At 42.4% G+C, this 23025-nt stretch overlaps 1 non-coding gene across 1 annotated transcript; it reads right to left on the bottom strand.

The window, feature by feature from the left end:
- Nucleotides 1-589: 589 nt before the first annotated feature.
- On the bottom strand, nt 590-713 carry LOC111764143 (small nucleolar RNA SNORA66). Its single transcript, XR_002796833.1, has one exon. It is a non-coding gene; the product is annotated as a small nucleolar RNA SNORA66 (small nucleolar RNA).
- Nucleotides 714-23025: the final 22312 nt, after the last annotated feature.

The raw sequence follows: 23025 nt of genomic DNA, 5'->3' as shown, positions 1-23025 counted from the left end.
ATGTACCTATTTGTTCCTGGAAGGGATTTTATAGAAGACTAAACTGAGGTTTGGTGATAACAAAAGTCACAGAGCTAGTAAGTTGTGAAGCCAAGATTTAAAGTCAGGCCTGACTGACCCCAGAGCCTTAAGCTTCTTGCAGTAAACTTTTTTTACCTTTTAGCTTTTTAATTTTTTTATTTCAACTTTATATATGGACATAGTTTAAGAACCAATAATTTCTACAAGGTTAAAAGCATACTCCATCCCCTGCCTCCCCATTTTCCCTTCCTTTTAACCACTTTTAATTCTTTTGGCTGATTTGTTTTGTATGGACAATCATATATCAAACAACATGCTCATAATGCTACTTCTTAATTTTTAATTCTTAGGCATTATCCAGTTGACCTCCCCCTTGGGAAGATAAATGTGTAGCTTTCTTTCCTTCTATCCTCCTATACAGTTTTTTTGTTGTTGTTGTTTTTTCTTTAGGAGGTACCAGGAATTGAACGCAGCACATCATACATGGGAAGCAAGCATTCAACCATTGAGCCACATCAGCGCCCCCAATATAGTTATTGTTGCTGTTGTTTCTTTTTTTTTTTTTCTGTACTGTATTAGGATAGAATGGACCACTCCAGTAGATCCTGAGGCTAATACATTTCTACCATAATTACTTTGCAAACCTGGTTTCCCTTGCTTTTGCTCAACAGCATTAGTGATTGAGTTTGCACCCAATATAGTTTTAAAAATCACTTTGGCTACAAAATTTAGCATTTACATTATTGTTAGAAGGCATAATGGCAGAGTGAGGAGTTTGGCAAATTCTCTCCCCAAAAAGCAATGGGCAAACTGGACAAATTTGTCAAAAATACAACCATTTCAGGGCTCCGGAAATCAATCAAAGGCATATAAAACTTGAAAAGTTTTTATTCAAGATAAACTATTGAACTTGAGTAAGAACAGTGGGGCATTTCAGTCTGGGGTTGTTCCATCTGCCTCCAACCACATTCCAGCCCCAACTCCAGTTTGGTTCTCCTAAGACTGGGCAGATCATGAAAACCAGCGGTTCTCTACTCGAGTGAGCTGCCTGGAAGAGGAACAATCTGCAGAACAACCAGGTCCCTGGGCATTGTGGGAAACAGGAGTGGTCCCTGCCCACAATCAAATAGGAAAGGGGAACACTGCAGCCAGCCTGAGGTTGGGGCAAGCAACAGATTGTCATATGAGCCAGAAAGTTAACAGAGACATCCATGGAATGAAACAGCCATAATGGCCTCAATAATTTCTCATGTATTCCTGGCAGTCTGGAAGACTGCACATCTGTAAGGCCATTTACATGCTCAGGAGAGTCAAGAGACAACCCTGGTATCCACACATCCCTGGATGAAGACTAGACCTCAGACACACACAGAGAGGAGATGGGTAGCTGGTGAAAAGCAAAAGCCAGGAGAGATGTGTAAATTTTGAACATGTTCCCCAACCCCGAAACAGACCTACCAGCAAAGGGTGGGAATCTTACTGTATTAAGGTGTCTGATCAATTATTGGAGGGCCACTGAGCTACACTGACACAGGGATAGCCCCTAGGAAGTCATCCTTATAAATAAAGACAAGAAAAAAAATAAAACTGAGCAGAGATATCAGCTGTTGCACATCACAAGGGAAAGATACTCTTCAAAAATTAGTCTGGGCAGTCACTAAACAATTCTGCAATAAACAAAAACCCAGCGATAGCAACAACCCCTGGGGAGGAGGGAGAATCTGAATCCAAAGTTGCTAAAATATGTTATCTAAAATATCTAGGTTTCAACAAAAAATTACACAACATGACAATAAATAGGGAGTTGAGACCCATACTTAAGAAAGAAAAAACAGTCTATGAATGTTGAGCTTAACAGACAAAAACTGTAAAGCAGCTATTATAAATATGTTCAAATAACAAAAGGAAACAGTATTTAAAGAATTAAAGGAAAGTATGATGACAATGACTCAACAAGGAAAGAACATCAATGCAGAGCTAGAATTTATAAAGAACCAAGTGGAAAATCAAAAGTCGAAAAGTAAAATAATCAAAATAAAAGTTTCACAGGGTTTCAACAGCAAATATGAGATAACAAAAGAAAAAATCAGTGAACTTAAAGATAGATCAATAGAAATTATCCAATCTAAAGAAAAGAAAGGAAAAAACAATAAAGGAAAATGAACAGAGTTTTAGAGACCTTTGGAATACCATCAAGTGTAACAATTTGGCATAGAGTCCCAGAAGGAGAGAAGAGAGAGTAAGGGGCAGAATTTTTTTCAGAAATGATGGCTGAAAAACTTCCTAAGTTTGATGAAAAGCATCATCTATCCATCTAAGAAGTTTAATATTATTACGGCATGATAATACTCAAAAATAAGCTATATACTAAATTATAATCACCTTTCCTTTCTGTAAAACTTTTTGTTTTATCTTAGTAATTTTTTAAAATTTGCTTAGGATATTCTATGAAGTTACTTTTAATTCAACCCTAAACTCTCCACCAGTTATTTAAATCTCTTCTCAAGATGTTCGGTTGGCTTAAGTGATTTACAGATTTCATCTTGAAAAGCTCCCTACTAGAACCTTCTGTCCTGCTCAAATATGAAGTTGTTGCTCTCTAAGCCTGGTGCATAACTGTCATCATCATCATTTCCTTTTTTAAAAAATGTTATTTCTCCTATTACTATATCCCATTACGTTCCTGTCATTTGGTTTACTCTTTTATTCTGGTGGGGTGCATTCTGCTGTGGTTGTCCAAGAAAGGGAGCATAAGAAGTATCATTTCTTCTTATATCTGGCATATCTGGAAATGTCTTCATTCTACCCTCACACTTGATTGAGAGATTGGCTGCATAGAGAATTCTAGATTAGAAATGTTTTTCTTCAGAATTTAAAGGCAGTTTTCTTTTGATCTGTTAGCTTCCAATGCTGCTGTTAAAAGTTCAAAGTCATTTCAAAATCCTTCTGGGATTTTGCCTTTGTCTCCAATATTCTAAAATTTCTTGTCTATGCTCCTCAAAAAGGCAGATTTTTTTTCTTTTGCATTCACACTTGATGTGACTTTCCAATTTATAACCTCATAAAAATTTCTTTGAATTTTTTGATCGATGAGTTCATCTCCTCCCTTTGTTCTCTCTTTACGAAATATCTGTTGTTTGGGTATGGGATCTTCTGGACCAAACCTCCAATTTTCCAGTATTTGATCTTCTGTTTTTATCTCTTCGACTTTTTTCTCTATTTTCTTAGAGGTTTCCTCAAATTTATCTTTCTGTTTAGTTTTTGTTCTATCTTATTTTTTATTGTTCTCTGAATGCTCTGTTTTTAATAGCATCCTGGTCTTATTTCATGCTTGTGGTATTTCCTACAATCTCTCTGTATTAATTATATTTTTGAAGTTTTTAACTCCAAAGGAAGTCCCTATTTCCTCTAAAATTGTTTTTTATTTTTGTTTTTGTTTCTGCTGTTTGTGTGTTTTGGCCTCTAGCTTTCATATTAGAGGCCTTTCCTTAGCATTCTGTTTGTTTGATTTGAAGTGGAAACTAAAATGCTCATTAGAAGTTCTGAGTATGACGTTGAATTTGAGTCTCCTTTGTTGGGCTATTTTATTGTATAGCCACTGATGTCAATATCTTAAGGATGTTTTTCTTGTGCTGGCCAGATTCCTTAGAACAGATTCTTCACCTACCCTGGTGGTGGGTCAAAGCTTAGCTACAAGTGTTCTGGTATTTAATATCTTTCTTTTCAGTGTAGTACCCAGACTTTAAGTAGGCCTGATGCCCCCAGACTAGAACTCTTCCAGATAATAAGCCAGCAGCCTTTTGCCAGGCGTAGGGAGGGGAAGTTCCCTGGCTCATAGAGTGATAGAGGGGATCAAGAGTTTTGCAAAAAACTTTTAACAAATCCTCCCTTCTTAGTTCCCTTTTCCCCTGACTTGCAGGGATACATGTGGCCCCAGTTCCTGAGAATTGGAGATTCAGCAAAGTTAATTGGATGGTTCTTGACTTTCCCTTTAACAGCTTAGGATTCAACTTTCTTCAGTTTGATAAATCACTCACCACTTATCCTGCTTTCTCACTTCCAGAATTTTGTTCCTTCATCACTCCCATGCTCCTATCCTTACAATTTTACATGTTTAAAACTTTTTTACTGTATTTTTAGAGGGATTTTTGGCAGAGAGTGTCCAAACAATTTTCTCTCATAGCCTCTGAATAGTAATCCCAAACTATAACACAAGTCACTCAGATAGGTAAGCAAAGGTATCACCTACCAGAACCTACCAGACCTTGATGAAAGTCTTTTTTAGGGGATGCAAATAAAATGAGCTATGGAGGAATGCAAAAATCAAAAAATTTTTTAAAGACGCAGAAAAAATTAGAGAACTAGGGTATTTGAGAAGAAGGCTAAAACAGGTAAGATTATTTAGAATACCAACATGGCCTTGAATGACAATTTTCTATCTTTTAAAGGCATGAGGTTCTTAGAGAGACCAGTAGGATGTGATGACCTGATGCTAACTAGCTTGGAAATATAACTTAAATTTTCTCTAGGCTTGATTTTCATCTGCTGTAAAATGGGAATGATGATGGCGCCTCAGCTTGCTAGGAGGGTTCAGTGAAAAAACACATTTCAAGAGTCTGTCTTGAAGCAGAGTCTCAAAGGCTCCTCAGGCCTCTTCCAACCCTGACATTCTTTAAGTCTATGGCCCTATGTGTGGATTTTAATGCAGCGTGAGGAATTAAGTAAGATGCTGAAATGTCCTTTAAGAATCTGTCGAAAGCTCATGTAATGGATGGATGATGAAGATAGCATGATATTGTGAATGTAATTAATGCCACTGAACAGAAGCTGAAAGTGGTTAAAATGGGAAAGGTTGAGTTGTAAGTATATTAATATAATAAAAAGGTTTTTCTACAACTGTTAAGTCAATAGATAGTATCCTTCTACCAAAGTTTGGGTACATTTTTTTTCCTAAATGTAGGTGATGGAATATATGACTTCAATTATGTCAACTGAGACATTATGTTTGCAAGCATCACTAAAGGCCATAACTAAAATTTGGGGAACTAAAACACTCAATTCAGAATTCACTGTTATTTAAATTTATTTTCATAAACATAATGAAGAGTTTCCTTCCACTGCTGTCAGAGGCTTGGTCAGATGTTCCACAAATAAATAAAAGAAGCCATAATCAAGACAACAACTCTTGCTAAATAATGGTACAGCCTTGATTGTCACCCTCAATCTTGTGAGTTGTTCCTACAGGGTACTCTAGAGAGGGATTTTCACATCAAAGGTAGGTAGGAGCAGAGATCAAAGGGTGAATTATGAGCAACCATTTCTAAAATTCTGTCTAGAAATAGTACCATCTCCAAGTCAGAACAAATTCCAAGTTATGCCTCAGATAGGTTGGTAGTGACGGGATCTTGGAACCACTGTTAAGATGCTGTCCTTAGGTAACACAACACAGAGGTATTTGACTTGGAATCTTTTCCCACTCTTTCCTTAGGCTATTAACCTGTATCTTGTCACAAGACAGTGGAAAGAGCATCATCTTTAGAGTCAGACACATTTGGGTTGATATTCCAGCCCTGCCACTACTAACTAGTTATCGTTGGGAAAGTTATTTAATCCCTGAAGGTCAGTCAAATTCTAGGCACATTGACAACCTCCCAGGGCTGTATCTTTAAATAACTTTCTAAAGGTACAATTGACATGTAATAAACTGCACGTTTAAAATGTACAATTTGATAAGTCTTGACATGTGTATCCACCCATGAAATCAATCATCATAATCAAGACAGTGAACATATCTACACCTCCAGAAGTCTCCTGAATTTCCTCTCCCCTGGCCCTCTTCAAACCCAACCCTCAGCAACTTCTGATCTGCTTTCTGTCACTATAGATTGGTTGCATTTTCTAGAGTTTTATATAAATGGAATCATATTGTATGTACTTTTTTTTTTTTTGGCCTGACTTCTTTCACTCAGCATTGAACAATATTCCATTATATGCATATACCACAAATCATTTACTATTCACCTGTTGGTGGACAATTTGAGACTATTACAACAAAACTGCTAGGAGTATTCCTATACAAGTCTTTGTGTGGACATATGCTTTCATTTCTCTTGGGTAAATACTTAGGAGTGGAATGGCTGAGTTATATGATAGGTGTATTCAATCTTTTTAAGAAATTGCAAAACTGATTTCCAAAGTGGCTGAACCAGTGGTGTTTGAGAGTTCCAGATACCCTGTGTCTTCTCCCATATTTTTTATGGTCTGTATTTTTTTTTTTAACAAAACAAGATGATGCAACAAAAAGAAACACAGATTCCCAGTGCTGCTGATAAGGATAGAAGCAGTCACAGAAGAACACAGCGAATGGACACAGAGAGCAGACAACTTGGGGGGGAGGGGAGAAGGGGAGAGAAATAAATAAATAAATAAATCTTTACCCTTCTAATCAGTAGATAGTGGTATCTAACTGTTGTTCTAATTTGTGTTTCCCTAATGACTAATCATATTGAGCCTCTTTTCTTTGGCTTAGTTACTATCTCTATGTCTTCTCTGGTGACGCATCTCTTCAAATCATTTGTTCTTTTTTTTAAAAATGGGGTCAATTGTTTTATTATTGACTTCTGATGGATCTTTATAAAGTCTGTATACAAGTTCTTTATTTCTATGTATACTTCACAAATGTTTCCGGTCAGTCAGTGGCTTCTGCATTCTCTTCACAGTGTCTTTCAAAGATCAAAAGATTTTCACTTTGACGAAGTCCAACTTATCAACATTTTTTTTATGGATCATGCTTTCAGTGTCATATTTAAGAAATCAGGGAAGCAGGCTTGGCTCAACTGATAGAATGTCTGCCTACCACATGGGAGGTCCAGGGTTCAAACCCAGCGCCTCCTGACTCGTGTGGTAAGCTGGCCCATGCACACTGTAGGGAGTGCCCTGCCACGCAGGGGTGTCCCCCGCATAGGGGAGCCCCACACGCAAGGAGTGCGCCCTGCAATGAGAGCCGCCCCACTTGAAAAAAAAAAAAAGCACAGCCTGCCCAGGAGTGGCACCGTACACACAGAGCTCACACAGCAAGATGACACCACAAAATTCCCAGATTCCCAGTGCCACTGACAAGAATGCAAGCGGACACAGAAGAACACACAGTGAATGGACACAGAGAGCAGACAACGGGAGGTTGGGGGCGAGAGGAGAGAAATAAATTTTTTAAAAAAAGAAATCATTGTCTAACCCTGGGCCGCAAAGTTTTTCTCCTCTATTTTACCCAAGAAGCTTTAAAATTCAGGTTTTACCTTTAGGTCTATGACCTGTCTTTAGTGAATTTTAGTTTATGGTACAAGGTATGGATTAAAATGTATTTTTTGTGTATGACTTTCCTATTGTTTGCATTTCTTCTCTACTAAATTGCCTTTGAACCTTTTTCAAAAATCAGTTGTCCATATATGCTTGGATGTAATTCTAGACTCTCTATTCTGTTTTGTTGATCTATTTGTCTAACTAGATGCCTACTATACCTTTAGAGGTCTTGAAATTAAGTAGTTTTGGCCTCTGGCTTTATTCTTCTTGTTGGTTCAGCTAATCTAGGTTCTTTTCATTTCCATATAAATTTTAGAATCAACTTAATAATTTCTAAAAAACAAAAAAAAAAGTCTGCTGGAATTTTGCCTGGTTGGATTGAATCTGTAGATCAATTTGGAAGAGAACTGACATTTTCACAACACTAAGCTTGATATTAGAAGAAAATCCTGTAGGTTAATAGTTATGGGAGCCTAGTAATGGAGAATTTCTGTCTAAATGAGATAACAAAGATAGAAATATTACTTCAGGTTATCTGCCTTAGGAGATGTGACAATGGAACAAGTAGGTTGGTGTGATGGGAAGAAAAAGCCACAAACCAAGGAACATACATGGCCATTAGAAGCTGGAAAGGGCAAGGAAATGGATTCTCCTGGAAACTGCCAGAAGGTACCAGTCCTGCTCACACTTTGACTTCAGCCCAGTGACATTGATTTTGGACTTCTGCCTGCCAGAACTGTAAGGTAATAAATTTGTGTTGTTCTAAGCCACTAAACTTGTAGCTTGTTAAAACTTGTAGGAAACTAATACAACAGGTCATGTCTATTCAACGAGATTTTTTTTTCTTTCTAAAGTTAACTAAATACAAGTCATGTGTGTGCATACTTTTCTATGTCAGTGCCTATACTTTTACTTCACTTTAAAAAAACAAAAACAGCATGGTGTCCTTTTGTCTAATGTAACATGAGTTATTCAGGCAGTTCTTTGTAGAAGAATCCTTAGGTGGTTTTTGGTTCCCTCCACCACAATAGTCCTATTGAGAGCATCCTTGAACAACTGACTGTGTGCATTAGTTTGTGCATTTCTGTAGAATAATTTAATATTACTATTTATTATTTCTAAGAAGTGCTTTATCTCCTCAAGGACAGAGACTGCCTGCTTTATCTTTGATTCCCCAGGGCCTAGCCTGGGGTTGGACATGGTGTCTACTTTTAAAAGAAAGAGTAAGAGAGAATAGGGAACAGGGAGCCTGGCGTGGATGAAGGAATCCACATCCTATTCCGCTTTAAGCAGCATTTTCATAAAGGGAACTTGTTTCTTCCTTATTTCAGTGATGAAAATCTACGAAACTCAGTTCCCTTCACTGTCAAGTGGGAAGAACAATGCAACAAGTTAGGAAAGCCCCACATGGAGTAGGTCCCCACTCCATGCTGTCGCCATGGCTGTAACTGAGGATGACAAGAGGACGAAGGTCTTGAGGGAAGCCCGATATTGATTCAGCACCGGGTCAGGCAGAAGGTGTGACGGGCTCTTTCCAGCCTGTTCTGCAAGGCCAGCTCTTGGACAACAACGAAGAACTCTCCTGACAAGGCCGTTGAAAAGAATGATTATGATTGAGTCATTGGAGTCTTCTCATCCCGGAGATAACCAGAGGCTGAAACTGCCTCTGTTCCCTGGACATTTCATGATCTTGGGACCTCCCTGGCATCTTGGCTTTCACTCTTTTAATAATTTTTTTTTTCTAAACTATTTTCCTTGGCTCTCTGGACTCTCTGAAAAAGAGGCTAGAGTGGGGCAGATAAAACCCTTCTTAAAATCTCCTTCAATGACACGTGCCATTCCATTTTGACAGTCATTATCAAATGCACTTCTCTGAAATTTATAGTCTGAAACATTTATGAGCAGATGGCTTTCCAACAGGAAATCATCTTCCCAATACTCCTCACTGTATAATATCAAGGACACATGGGAAGGGACTATGACTCAAGTGATAAGGCCTCTGCCTACCATATGGGAGGAGCCAGGTTCGATACCTGGGGCCTTCTGGTGAAAAAATAGAAGAGAAAGCGTGCCTACGTGGTGAGCCAGTGCCCACGTGGTGAGCTGTGTGCCCATGCAGTGAGCCAAGTGCCCACATGGTGAGCCGAGTGCCCACATGGTGAGTCGAGTGCCCGTGTGGCAAGCCAAGTGCCCATGTGAGTTCCCCATGTGGTGAGCCAGTGCCCGTGCAGCAAGCCGGTGCCCACGTGGTAAGCCAAGTGCCCGCGCAAGTGCCCGCATGGCAAGCTGAGTGCCTGTGTGAGTGCCCATGTGGTGAGCCAGTGCCCGCATAGCAAGCCAGTGCCCGCACGGCAAGCCAGTGCCTGCACGGTGAGCCAAGTACCGGCGTAGCAAGCTGAGTGCCCATGAGGCGAGCCAATGCTCACACAAGTGAGTCACACAGCAAGATGATGATGCAACAAAAGAGAGATGAAGGGGAGAGTCAAGGTGAAGTGCAGCAGAGACAAGGAACTGAGGTGACACAGTTGAGAGGGAATGTCTCTCCACATCAGAGGTCCCCAGGATTGAATCCCAGTGAATTCCAGAGGAGAAAGACAAGAAGAGAAAACAAAAAGAAATAGATAGATAAGATCAAACAGAGAATGGGCAGAGACAGCAAAAACAGCAGGGGAGGGGAGGAGGGGGAAAACATAAAAAATTTAAAAGGATACTTGGCCAGTGATTTATGTATTTATCAATGGACGTGCACCACAATATGGGCAGACAAGGTGGCCTACAGGTACCTGTTTCTCCTCTACCATGGCGCTCGCCTAAACCTGTCACTTCCCCAGGGGAAGACTAACTAGTCAGAGGAGGCTGCCCCTGGGGTGTCTGTGCCAGCAGACATGGCAGAAGCCTAGAACAGCCTGGGTCCTCATCCTCTCCATCGCACAAGCTGCATCCTTCTCCAGCACGGGCAGACCTCAGGCCAAAGGCCATTGGGGCATGTCATGAGGACTTCGATCACAGGGGCCAAGACTGAAACCCCGGGCTGGAGTTGGGGACCTGCACAGAGTCCACCATGAGGCAATGGGGCAGTCTTCCAGTCCATGCTGCGAACTCGTGTGTGGCAGCTCCAGGCTGACCAGTCCCTGAAGAGGTGAGGTCTGGGAGGGACATGAAATGACTATTGAACTGAAGCCCCAAGGCTGTGCAGCCCTGAGAGAAAGAAATGTGCTTCTGTTCTTTTAGCCACAAGAAAAACCAATGCAGAGGCTCTCTCATTCCCCATCCCTGAGGGAGCAAAGCCCGGTGCTGGGAGCTGCCAGGCTGCAGCAGGGCAGTGAGTGAAAGGATGCAACTTACTTGTGGGCCCTGTGGTCGACCGACTCATGTCCCGCACAAAGACAGGTTCAAGTCCTGACACCACCACACACACACACCTGTCCTGTGGACATGGGCTCATCAGCAAATGGGATCTTCAAAGGTCCTATTAAGATGCAGCCTGAATCAGGGTGGGCCTTAATCCAATCCAACTGGAGTCCTTGCAAGGACAGGAAATTCAGACCCAGTGGTCAGTAGCAGCCACAGAAGGGGCCAGAGGACAGAGGCCATGTGCGGAGGCCAAGACTGAGCCGTGGCCAGTGGCAAGCCACTGCAGGACGTTGCAGGTTTTGGAGAAAGTGTGGCCTACCAACAGCTTGATTTGGGACTTCTGGCCTCCAAAGAAGTGAGATGATAAATTTCTGTTGTTTAACCTGACCAGCCTGTGTATTTGTTGTAGCAGCCCTGGCTAACTAAGACAGGACCCCCTCCCCATCCAAAGGAAGCTAGGAAAAAGGGCGCTGGGTGCAAGTTCCTGACTAGGAGCACTTTTAGAAGCCACCAAGACTTCACATGGTTTCTGGTTATACATATTAAAGTTTAATACTGTCCAGGGTTAATTGAATGCCCTGAGTGCTGCAGTCCCGCAAATGATGACATTCCGTTCCATTTATTATTGTTGAACGTTCCTTGAAGATTGACTACAACAGTCCCTGCTTCAGCATTTTTTAAAGCCTCATCCCACTTTTTTTTTAAGATTTATTTATTTATTTATTTCTCTCCCCTTCTCCCAGCACCGCCCCCCCCCCCCCCCCCCGCCCTGGTTGTCCATTCTCTGTGTCTTTTTGCTGCATCTTCTTCTTTGTCTGCTTCTGTTGTTGTCAGTGGCATGGGAATCTGTGTTTCTTTTGGTTGCGTCATCTTGTTGTGTCAGCTCTCTGTGTGTGTGGCGCCATTCCTGGGCAGGCTGCACTTTGTTTCGCGCTGGGCGGCTCTCCTTAAGGAACACACTCCTTGTGCACAGGGCTCCCCTAAGCAGGGGACATCTCTGCATGGCAGGGCACTCCTTGCACGCATCAGCACTGAGCATGGGCCAGCTCCACACTGGTCAAGGAGACCTGGGGTTTAAATCACGGACCTCCCATGTGGTAGGCGGATGCCCTATCCACTGGGCCAAGTCCACTTCTCTCATCCCACTTTAACTGTCAAGAAGTACCTCTCAGGTGCTGGCATTCATTGCTCCTGTCTTACCCAAAGTGTAACCCAGGTGACTTAGGGAGGCTCAACGGTCTGCACAATGTCACACAGCCAGCAGGTGGCAGAACTGGGCTCAACTGCGCCTCCTGCAGCCGCTGCTCCTAACAGCCCACCCTCCTCTGAATCTTTGACTTGTTGCTGAGGGGAAAACTGCCGGCCGGGGAATTGTTCACAGACTGGCAGGAATAGCCCACAGACTTGTCCCAAAACAACTTCTCCAAATGCCAGGGATGAGCCTAGGAGTCTGGGGACACGATCAGGAGAGGAGGCCGACGAGGCAAGTCCTAATCTCACGTCACCTTGCAAATCATGTTCCGAGAAGCATCAGAGAGAGAGTTTAGCCCACGATCAGCCTCAGTTCTCCCTGCATTTGCCCACATGCCCCTCTCCCAGGTTCTTCGTCCTCTTGGTAGCACCTTCCCAAAGATATCAGGCCCTTGCAGGTCTCTAGTACCCAGAGGTCGGTGTCTCGGTTCAGCTTACACACCTTGTCCTGGCAGGTGGGCCCGGGCATCAGTCCCACACCTGGAGACTCATAGGCAGATGCACAAAAAGGTCAGGAGAACGTGGGCTGAGCCAGCTATCAGTGATCTCCAAAAGGAAAACAGGCTGGTGAGAGGAAATGCCAGGAGGCCTAAGATGGAAAGCCTATACAGCTCCCCCAGGGCCACGGGCTGGTCCTCTGCTTGGCCAGATCAGACATTTTGTTTTCCTTCAGAAAATAAAAACAAAACACAACAAAGCAAAAGTTGGGGGTTCTTTCTCATCTTAACAAAGCATGCACACATGCACATGCACACATGCACACACTGCTCTGCCAGCCAGTGGACGTGTCCGCCCTACACACCCTACCAGTGGCAGCTTCCCTAATTCTGCCAATCACAGAAACAGCCCCAGGTGTTACAAGGAGCTGTGCAGTGCCTGTGCCCGGCACACACAGCAGGCCGGCCTCCTCCTCAGCAGCTCCTGCCGCGTGTCTGAAGCCTAAGCTGAAAGGCTGGGGCTCCCTGAGTAAGGGATGGCCGTCAGCAGGCCTTTTGTCCCCGGGCCTGTCCCCTTTCACAGGAAATGGGCCTTGGACCAGCCACACACACGCACGCACACACACACGCACACACCACGCACACACACACGCACACACACATGCATGCACACACACATGCTTGCACACACACGCGTTTGCACACACACACTGCATTTAGTTACCAAACAAGAGTCCAGACTGGGGACGAAACCCCAAGCCTCTCTTGACTGTGCCTAATAGAGGGAAGTCAATTTGTGGTCTTTGCCCTTAGCTATTAGAGAAGAAAATAGAGATGGTTCATTTTCATGTTTGTGATGGAAGGCAAAAAGAACATTTCTGTTCTTTTTCCCTGCTAAAGAAAAATGAGTCTGGGTCTTAGGAAATCAATGGCCTTAAAACCGGTGAGACTAATTGATGTGCCCTAATATACTGAGTTCGCCATCAAAACCATCGGCCTGAAAATATGTACAGGAAAAGAATACATTTATCTCGAGGAGTAAAAGACCATTTCTGCTCTAAAAAATCCTCAAGAATTCAGCTATGGATGAAAAAAGAAAAATCCTTCAGAAAATTGTCTTTAAAAATGCGGATTCACCCGTTCTGAGGATTTTGTCCCCAGCCAAGAAGTTGATTACAGTCCAAATTGGTTAACTTAAATGAATGAGAGCCCTGTGAAGAGTTCCTGGTTTTCGATGAGTTGGTCACTGAGTCTAAATTGAAAAGAAAACACTTAGGATATGCAAGAGCCCTGAGTTAATGGTGGTTGAGGAGAATAAAGGGGGGGACAGAGTCCAGCATGGGGGTAGGGTAGTTCTGTGGGGAGAGGAAAAGGAAGAAGTGTGGAACCAGGCTGCAGGAATTCCCGAAATCTTGGAAAGGCACTTGACTTCCCACGGTTCCTGGGTTGGGATGGGGAAGTGTAGCAGTTTGATATAATTAATGAATTCCAAAAAGAAATATTGGATTATGCTTGCAATCTGATCTGTACCTAGGCAAGAGTGAGTTATGATTAGGGTGCTGAGTTCAACCCCTCGGTGGGTGGGGACTCACAGATGAAAGGCACCGCAAAGGACAGGGTTGGAGCTCTTGATGAGAGGGTTTTTCTGCTGTTGGAGTTTGATGCTGAAGATTTAAGCTGGAGCCTGGGGAAGTCAGCTCACAGAGAGAAGAGAAGCCAGTCCCAAGAAGAAAGGAAACTTGAGTCCAAAGGAAAGCAAGCCCCAGGAACGTAGGAACCCAGGAGGCCTGAACCCTCACAGACATCAGCAGCCACCTTTCTCCAAACAGACTCTGGTGAGGGAAGTAACTTATGCTTTATGGCCTGGTATCTGTAAGCTCCTACCCCACATAAATACCCTTTATAAAAACCAGCCAATTTCCGGTATTTTGCCTCAGCACCCCTTTGGCTGACTAATACCGGAAGCAAGCTATTTCAGTCAACTATTGAGAGAACAGGTGAGCCTGACAGACTTCAGGTGTCGAGGACCCTCAGTGACAGATCCTGATTCAGCTTTGCTTCAAGGCCCACCTTAGAGGCCCCCTACTCTCTGATTGCAGTTTCCATTCCAGAGCTGCACCCTTCACTCTCTCTTGTGTGCAGACACCAGTGGTTGGCTGGCCCAGTGCCCATCAGCAATCCCCTCTCCCCTGGTCACCTTCCAGGAAAGCTGGCATGGGGAAGACGTCTACAGGATGGAGCTTCCAGGAAGCTTTGGTTCCTGAGGGAAAGCCATCTCCCTTCTACTATTTCCTACCTGGGCCATCAGGAGTTTTGGAGTGCAGCAGCCCCCTGCCCCCATTAGCGGGTAGGTATGAAGACAAAAGATTACAGGTTAAGGCTGTCAGAGAGGAAAGAAAAGAACAGCCTGTTTCTCTAAGAGGATTGTTGCATAACTGCATTACTTATTGTTTTTATGGGGAAAAATATAGTACCCTATCTGTTTAAACCATTTTTAGTCAGATTTTTTGTTAGTTGCACCAATGGATGTAGTGCCACCTTCTAGAGCACCAGGAGAGCTTTCCTCAATTTACCAAGTTCATTTTACTCTGTCAGGAATGAATATCTAAAGGAAGGCTATCTTACTCACTACAGTTGACCAGCTCTAGGGGGACAGACTTGATGGCAGGGACCATGAATTGTGCATCAGTGCCCTGGTATACATTCCAAAAACTAGAGACTTTGGACTAGAAAAGAGAATGCCTCCTATATTTTGCTTTAAGACTCATGAGACCCAGGAATGAACCTCCCTGGCACTGAGGGATTACTACCAAGCATCAACTAGCAATGCAACTGGAAAAAGACCTTGACCAAAAGGGGGAAAGGTAAAGACAAAGGAGTTTATATGGCTGAGACTTCAAAGTGGGTCCGGAGGTCATCAAAAAGTTACGCTTATGCATGTCTCAGCAGGATCTCATTGACTGCCAAAGTAGACAATACCCCAAATAGTGGGGCTCCTGAGGGCTCTGGAGACACCCAGGCACTATGGTCAGGGCAGATAGCTCTGAATTTGGTGCCTTGCCAGTGGGCCCTACTTTGGGGTTTGTTTTCCCCAATGTAACAGAATTGGACTCAGTTGTGGTTTCTCTACACATGGCTCTTCTGTCCTTTCTATTTGAACCTATAGTTTGTGCTGGAGTTGGTAGGTGTACATCCAAGAGACTTGAATCTTTGGACTGTCCATGTGCCAGATGGGCCCTGAGCCTCAGCGGAGCTGTAATACCTACTGTCCAGTTCATTGGACTCACCCAGGACAACTAACAAGGAGGTGATGATGGACAACCACCATACCAAGGAACCAAGAGTCTACAGCTGTAAACAAGAGAATCTCATCCGTTGGCCATATGGGACTGAAGCCCCCTCTCAATTAGAGGTGGAGTGGGCATCACCATCTCAGAATCCTCAGTATTAGGGAATGAACTATGGACTAGAATGGACTCACTGGTATTCTACTATAGACTTATTGTGATTCTAGCAATAGAAGAACTTATATCATTGATGTGGAGGCAGTGGCCACTGGACGGTCTTAGGTCAGGGAAAGAAAAACAGACGTAATACAGAGGCATTTTGGGGACTTGGGAATTGTCCTGAATGATATTGCAATGGCAAACACAGGTCGTTATATATATTGCCATAATCTACAGAATTGTGTGGGAGAAAGTGTACACTACAATGTAAACTGTAATCCATGCTTAGTGGCAATGCTCTAAAATAAGTTCATCAATTACAATAAATGTACCACACTAATGAAAGAAGTTGTTAATGTGGGTAAATGGGGAGGTGTAGGGAACAAGGCATATGGGAATCCCCTATATTTTTTATGTAACATTTATGTAATCTAAATATCTTTTTTTAAAATTAATAAACAGATTAATGGATAAACCAAATGTGTATATAGATATGATGGAATATTATTCGGCTATAAAAAGAAATAAAGTTCTGATACATGTGAAAAAAATAAATAAAACAAATACTGATTTTTATATTGAACTTAACATCCTTAATAGTTTTAGAGAAAAAAATCTTCTAATTTTTAAATGAACTAAGTTTTTTCTTACAATCACATTAATTCCTATTTATTCTTTCATTGTCACTTTAGTTAAATAAGGAAACAAATATTGTTTCTTAGTTACCCCTTTTCCTGTTTATAATATAATGTTTATATTAACTTTATCACATCTTTGGGTGTTTAAGAAAAACAAGTCTTCTCACTTTTAGAAGAACATAATATTCCAACCTGACAACTATTAACATTTTACCTTCCCAAAACTAAACCATAAAGAACTTCTTTTACTTCAAACCATCATAAAAGAGTTTTTCTTTCACCTTGTAGGGAGAGAAAGACTAGAAATTGTTAAGTTCACTTGATACATTATAATTTGCATAGGAAGAGTGGTCAGATTAAATGGATCCTCTAACCTTCTGTTGGTTGATTTGTATAAGCGAAATGCCGTACATATAAATATTTAAGGATTGTATACATTTTGTAAAGATTTTAATCTCACTGCACATAATATGTCCTATTCTGATCTGCATATTAAATATAGTTTTATTTTTTAAAAAAGATTCATGAGATCATGTATGGTGTCTGAGTCTCTGGGAAGGTTAATGATGGGATCTAGTGTCATGAACCCATACTGAGCACCCAAAGCCAGACTTACCTTGCCTTGGGGAGTCTAGGGGCTGATGGCCACAGTGAGAAGTGCAAGCTTAACAGAGCAGGTCAGTGCTAGGAGGTGATGCTTTCCAAGGGCAGCATACACAGACTTTAATTCAGAAACTGTCTTATTCTAAGATTGTATTTATATCAGACAAAATAATTAATCTAAAGCCATTCATGTTGTCTTGGGTCAGCTGGGCTGACCACCAAAGCATTATTGACAGACCCTCAAAGGCTATTTCAGTCTGTGGGTGGGCTGGGTCATTCTGCTGATCTGGATCAGGTGTGGGTGGGTTCACTGATACATCTGCAATTAGCAGATGGGTGATCTAAGAGTTGGCTGGTCTCATTCAGTGTGGGAGATTGAATTATCTACCCCAATTTAGACATGTTCTTAATCTTCATCTACATTCCTGTGGGTGTAAACCCATTGTAAATAGGACTTCTTGAAGATCTTGTTTTTAGTTAAGATGTGGCCTAACTGAATGAGGGTGGATCTTAATCCAGATTATTGGAGGCCTTATAAAGAGAAGAATCCAGAAGCAAAAGTTGGAGAAGACCACACAGGAAGAAGTCAGGGGAAACCAGAAGAGCCAACAAAAGGAGAACATCACATGGCAGGTACAGCCAAGGAACCCCAAAGATTGCCAGCAGTCTATACCAGAGTACTACAACTCCAAGAGAAGGCCAGCTTTTCTAATACCTTGATTTTGGAATTCTTCTAGCTTCAAGTGTGAGAACCAATAAACTCTTATTATTAAGCCAAAACCAGCTTGTGGCATTATGATAACAGCTCTGGAAGCTAAGACAGTCGGCCTCAGCTGTGATGATTTGTCTCTGTTACACACCATCTCTCATCATCCAACAGGCTAGCCTAGTTTGTTCTCAACAGCGCAGGAAGAGTTCCAAGAGCACATGGAGATTAAAAAAAGCTCAGAATTTGCACATCATTACTTCTGCATTTAACTGGCCAAAGCATCACAAGATTAACCCAGATGCAAATGATACAGAACTAGATTCCACTTTTTCATTGATGAACTACAAAGTCACATCAAACAGCATGGAATAGAGCATGGAGGCCACAGACTCTTTGAAGATGGTTTCTATGATTCTACCACCACCACCAAATTTAGATGATGTTGTGGTGGTTTGGAGCTGTATGTATCCCAGAAAAACATATTCTTAAACTTAATCCATTCCTGTAGGTGTAAACTCATTGTTAAGTAGGACCATTTGATGAAGTTACTTCAATTAAGGTGCCCACCTCAGTCAGGATGGGTCTAAATCCCATTACTGGGTCTTTATAAGCAGAATGAAATTCAGACAGAGTGAGAGAAGGTCAGAGGATGCAGCCAGAAGCTGAACATCAACAGAACCCAGAAGAAAAGGGAGAGGCCAGAGTATATGTTGCATGTGCCTTGCCATGTGATGAACTAAGTACCAAGGATCACCAGCAGCCAGCCCCAAGATGCCACAATCTCAGGAAAGAAAGCATCACATTGTTGATGCCATGACTTAGACTTTTTCCTAAACTCAAAACAATGAATTTTGGAAAGCTCATGAATGAGTTTCCAAAACTATCCATTCAAAACAACGAATAAATTCCCATTGTTTAACCTGACCCATTTCATGGTATTTGCTTGAGCAGCCAAAGAAAAATAAAACAGATGTTCTCCTCTGTGATTCTATATATTAAGTACATATTTCTATCCATGCACTAATCAAGTTAAATTATAATCAGTCTTCAGAGCCTCTTAATTACTTGATTCTAGTTTTTCATATCAATAAGTTCACTAACTTAAAATAATATCACAGTGCTTGCTTTCCACTTATAACAACAAAAACAACACAGAGCTGTAATACCCAGTGTAGCTGAGGATTTAGGGAAACCAACAGCCACTTGCCCTAATGGCAGGAATGTAAATTGGAGTAAGCAGTGTGGCAATGTATATTCAAAGTCTTTAAAATCTGTGTGTACTTTGACCCAGCAATTTCAGTTCTAGGAATTATCCCTACAAAATAAATAACCACATGGACAAGATTTTGCTGTAAGAGTATTTTGGAGCATTTCATTGTCTAGAACATATGAAAATGTTAAGATATTGTGTGCCTCCTGAGAAAGTACCTAGGACCATCTATGAAGTAATCTTGCCAGCAGAAAAAAAAAAACATTTGAACCTGAATCTGAATCTGATCACTCCTCTGAATCTAACTACAATATTACAATTACAAGGGTAAACAGGATATACTAAAAGATATGATTGTCCACTGTGGTGTGGGGTGCTGGTGCAGGGGTGTTGTGTGGGAATTCTACATATGTGCATGACTGTTTTATAAGTTCACAACCTCTGTAATAAAAATATATATATTTTTAAAGATGTATTTATTCTATCCCCTTCCCCCCCATCCCAGTTGTCTGTTCTCTGTGTCTATTCACTGCGTCTTCTTTGTCCGCTTCTGTTGTTGTCAGTGGCATGGGAATCTGTGTTTCTTTTTGTTGCGCCATCTTGTTGTGTCAGCTCTCTGTGTGTGCGGTGCCATTCCTGAGCAGGCTGCACTTTCTTCCGTGCTGGGCAGCTCTCCTTATGGGGTGCACTCCTTGTGCATGGGGCTCACCTACGTGGGGACACCCCTGCGTGGCAGGGCACTCCTTATACGCATCAGCACTGCACGTGGGCCAGCTCCACACGGGTCAAGTAGGCCCAGGGTTTGAACCGCGGACCTCCCATGTGGTAGGCAGATGCCCTAACCATTGGGCCAAGTCTGCTTCCCTAAAAATATATTTTTTAAAAATAGAGGCACTGAGGTCCGAGCTGGGGGCTGGGAGGTGCTGATGTCACTCCAAGATAAGCAAGGAGTGAAACTATGTAGCCTTTCTAAATGGGATTAATGTCTTTAATCAGTTGACTTTAAGTAAAGGCGACCACCCTCCACATTGTGGATGGGCCTCATCCCATCAGTTGAAGGTGGTAAGAGCAAAATGCTGGGGTTTCCCAAGAAGAGAAATTCTGCCTCAAGACTACGACAACTCCTGTCTGAGTTTCCAGCCTCTCGGCCTGTCTAGATTCCAGATTCAAGACCGCATCATTAATTCTTACCAAATTTTGCCTGCCTGATGAATTCCAGACTTGCCAGTCCCCACAATCATGAAACTCACTTTGGTCCATCTGAAGTCCATATGGCTCTGAATTCCGAAGTTCTCTGAAAAATCCTTTCTATCTGGCTCTCAAGAAGTGACACCCAACTTGTGTAGCAAGGTGGCCCAAACCCACGGGATTGTTCGCTGACTTCCAACTTCTGGCCGCTTCAGTGGGGACCCTTGTTTGGGAATCTGCATGACTGATCCAAATAGTTCAATTGGGACCATCTCTTAGCCTCTCTGGGTTTGAGCATTAAACACCCCCTAGGACTTGCTCAGCTCAGCCCCCCACCCCATCATGTTCCCCTGCCTTTGGCTGACCTCAAGGTCTCCAGGATCTTCTTCTCTCCATAGCCACTGGTCACCCGTGAGCCTTGAGGTTGTTTCGCACTTTTTAAAAATATATAAAATAATTTCGGTGTACAGGACAGTAGCAAAAATATACTAAACCCATACAGAGAACTCCAACATACTTCCCACCCAGATCCACTCACATTTAACATTTTGCCATATTTGTTGTAGCATTCTCTCTATCTATTCAGCTATCTATCTGTTTCTCTAATTTTAAACATTTGAGTATAGTTGGGTTGTTCTTCATTTTACTGTTGAATTGTAAGAGCTTTTTTTATTTATTTTTTATTAGAGAAGTTGTAGATTTACAGAAAAGTTATGTAAACAAATGAGGGTTCCCATATATCCCTGCGTACTGTTCCCACTTTGCATTACTGTAGTATCTTTGTTATAACTGATGAAAGAATACTAAAATAGCACTAGTAACTCTAAAAAATTTTAATTAAATTAAATAATCAGATGTGTTAGGGGAGAAATACACCAAATGTAAGATGTGGACTATACTTAGTAATATTTCGATGATATTCTTTCATAATTTGCAGCAAATGTTTTACACAATGCAGGGTGGTGATGGTGGTATGATGTAGGAGACCCCTGTATGATGTTATGCCTGTTTATTTTGTAAGTTCACAACTTTTACTATACATTTGTTGTTTATACATGTTCGCGTATGAATATATACTTCAATTTAAAAATTCTAATGTTATTTTTAAAAAGAAAAAAAAAGACATTATGGGGAATAGCCATCAAAATTTAGACTGTGGGAAACTACAAGATTAATGACTAGATTTTAAAAACAACAACAAAGTGCAGGAAAAGAGAGAGAGAGGAAGGAGGGGAATAGAGGGAACCTGCAGATTTTAAAAAGAATTAAGAGGAAGAGGCTGTGGCTCCAGCAGGTGGGCTCCCGTCTACCATATGGGAGGCCCTGGGTTCGCATTCTGGGGCCTCCTTGTGAAGGCAGGCTCGTTGTGATGACACAACAAAAGAAAGACGGAAGAGTCAAGGTGAAGAGCAGCAGAGACCAGGAACTGAGGAGGTGCAAGTGACAGGGAGCCTCTCTCCACATCAGAGGTCCCCAGGATCGAATCCTGGTGAATCCTAGAGGAGAAAGACAAGAAGAGAAGACACAAAGAGAAGTAGATACAGAAGGTCACACAGTGAATGGACACAGAGACAGCGAAACAGCAGGGCAGGGGTGGAGGCAGGATGGGGGAGGGGTGGGAAAGAAAACAAAAAGACTCCCCGTATGAGCCCCTCCTGCAAGAGCACTCAAAATCTGGAGGACCGACTCCCTCTCCACGTGCTTGGGGCCATGCTATACTCTAAACGCTTCCCTGGCACCTGCGTAAACCCAAGCAGACTTTGGAGAATTCCAGGCAGAACTGGGGCCCCTGCTTGGGCGGGGCATCTGAGGTGAAGGGGGGAAGGTGGGGCCAGTTGTGGGTAATTCAATCCAGTCAAGCAAACCCCTGCCTGTTACCTGGAAAGGAGAGAGTAGAGGGGTCCTGCAGTAGCTTCCCTGCCATAGGGGGACCACACCAGAGAGTCGTCGACCACATTCGGACCTGCTCCGGCGGAAAATACAGACGCCGTGTAGATTCTATGGAGTTCAAACTTAAGTCTATTCTTTGAGAACTGGTTTCTGATAGATAATTTTTAAACCATCCCAGATGGGGAAAAAAGACTAATATTGAATCCCTAATGCTATTAACAGAATCTTAGGAAGGATGATTTAGTCCCCATTTCAGTGGGATATAGCCTTGACTACCTCACTGCAGACTTCAAAAAGGCTGCAGCCCCCCCACGCCCATTAAACTACAGCACATTTCAATCTATGCATTGACAAATGCATTTTCTGCCACATCCAATGTAGTTAAGTCTCTAGCCCTTATTTTTAACCTAGTGCGATTTCTGAATCAATTTCTATGGGAGAGAATACCTGGACATTTAAATCCATCAAAAAGGAGTAAATGAGCATTTCAGATACCTCTATCAAGAGGAAATGCCCCTTCTCCCCGTCATCGTGGGGCTTTGTCAGCCGCCTGCCGGATGAATGTCCGCCTAAGTGTTTATTAATCACTCTTGCGCGGGCTGATGGGCCCGGACACCGCTCCTCGGCGTCTCTGACATGCACCAAGTACGCGCTGGGTTTCTTCTGTCTCGTGAGCACAGTTGCTTACTTTGTTAAAGTTAATTTCCACTCATTTCTGGCTTTGATGGGAAGATTCCTTTATCAATGCAATTCATGTGTGTTGTCTGCAATCAAGGCAATATTGTCTGCTAATGTGAGGTATGTCCGGGGCTCTCTCTCCATTTTATGCTAACGCCTTTCTTCTGCTGGTCCTGCGCTAGAGAATTTGGGGAAGAGGCTGTTGCCTGCCTGTCAGAGACAGCACTGGTGAGCGGCGAGCAGGCAGCCATCTTGCCCTCCCGGCCTTCCCCACGCAGAGAAACCATGAGCTGCTCTTTTT

Source organism: Dasypus novemcinctus, chromosome 15 (genome assembly GCF_030445035.2).
Source record: "Dasypus novemcinctus isolate mDasNov1 chromosome 15, mDasNov1.1.hap2, whole genome shotgun sequence".
Classification (NCBI taxonomy): Eukaryota; Metazoa; Chordata; class Mammalia; order Cingulata; family Dasypodidae; genus Dasypus; species Dasypus novemcinctus.
The sequence above is the reverse complement of the archived record's forward strand: the minus strand, read 5'-3'. Positions and strand labels throughout refer to the sequence as shown.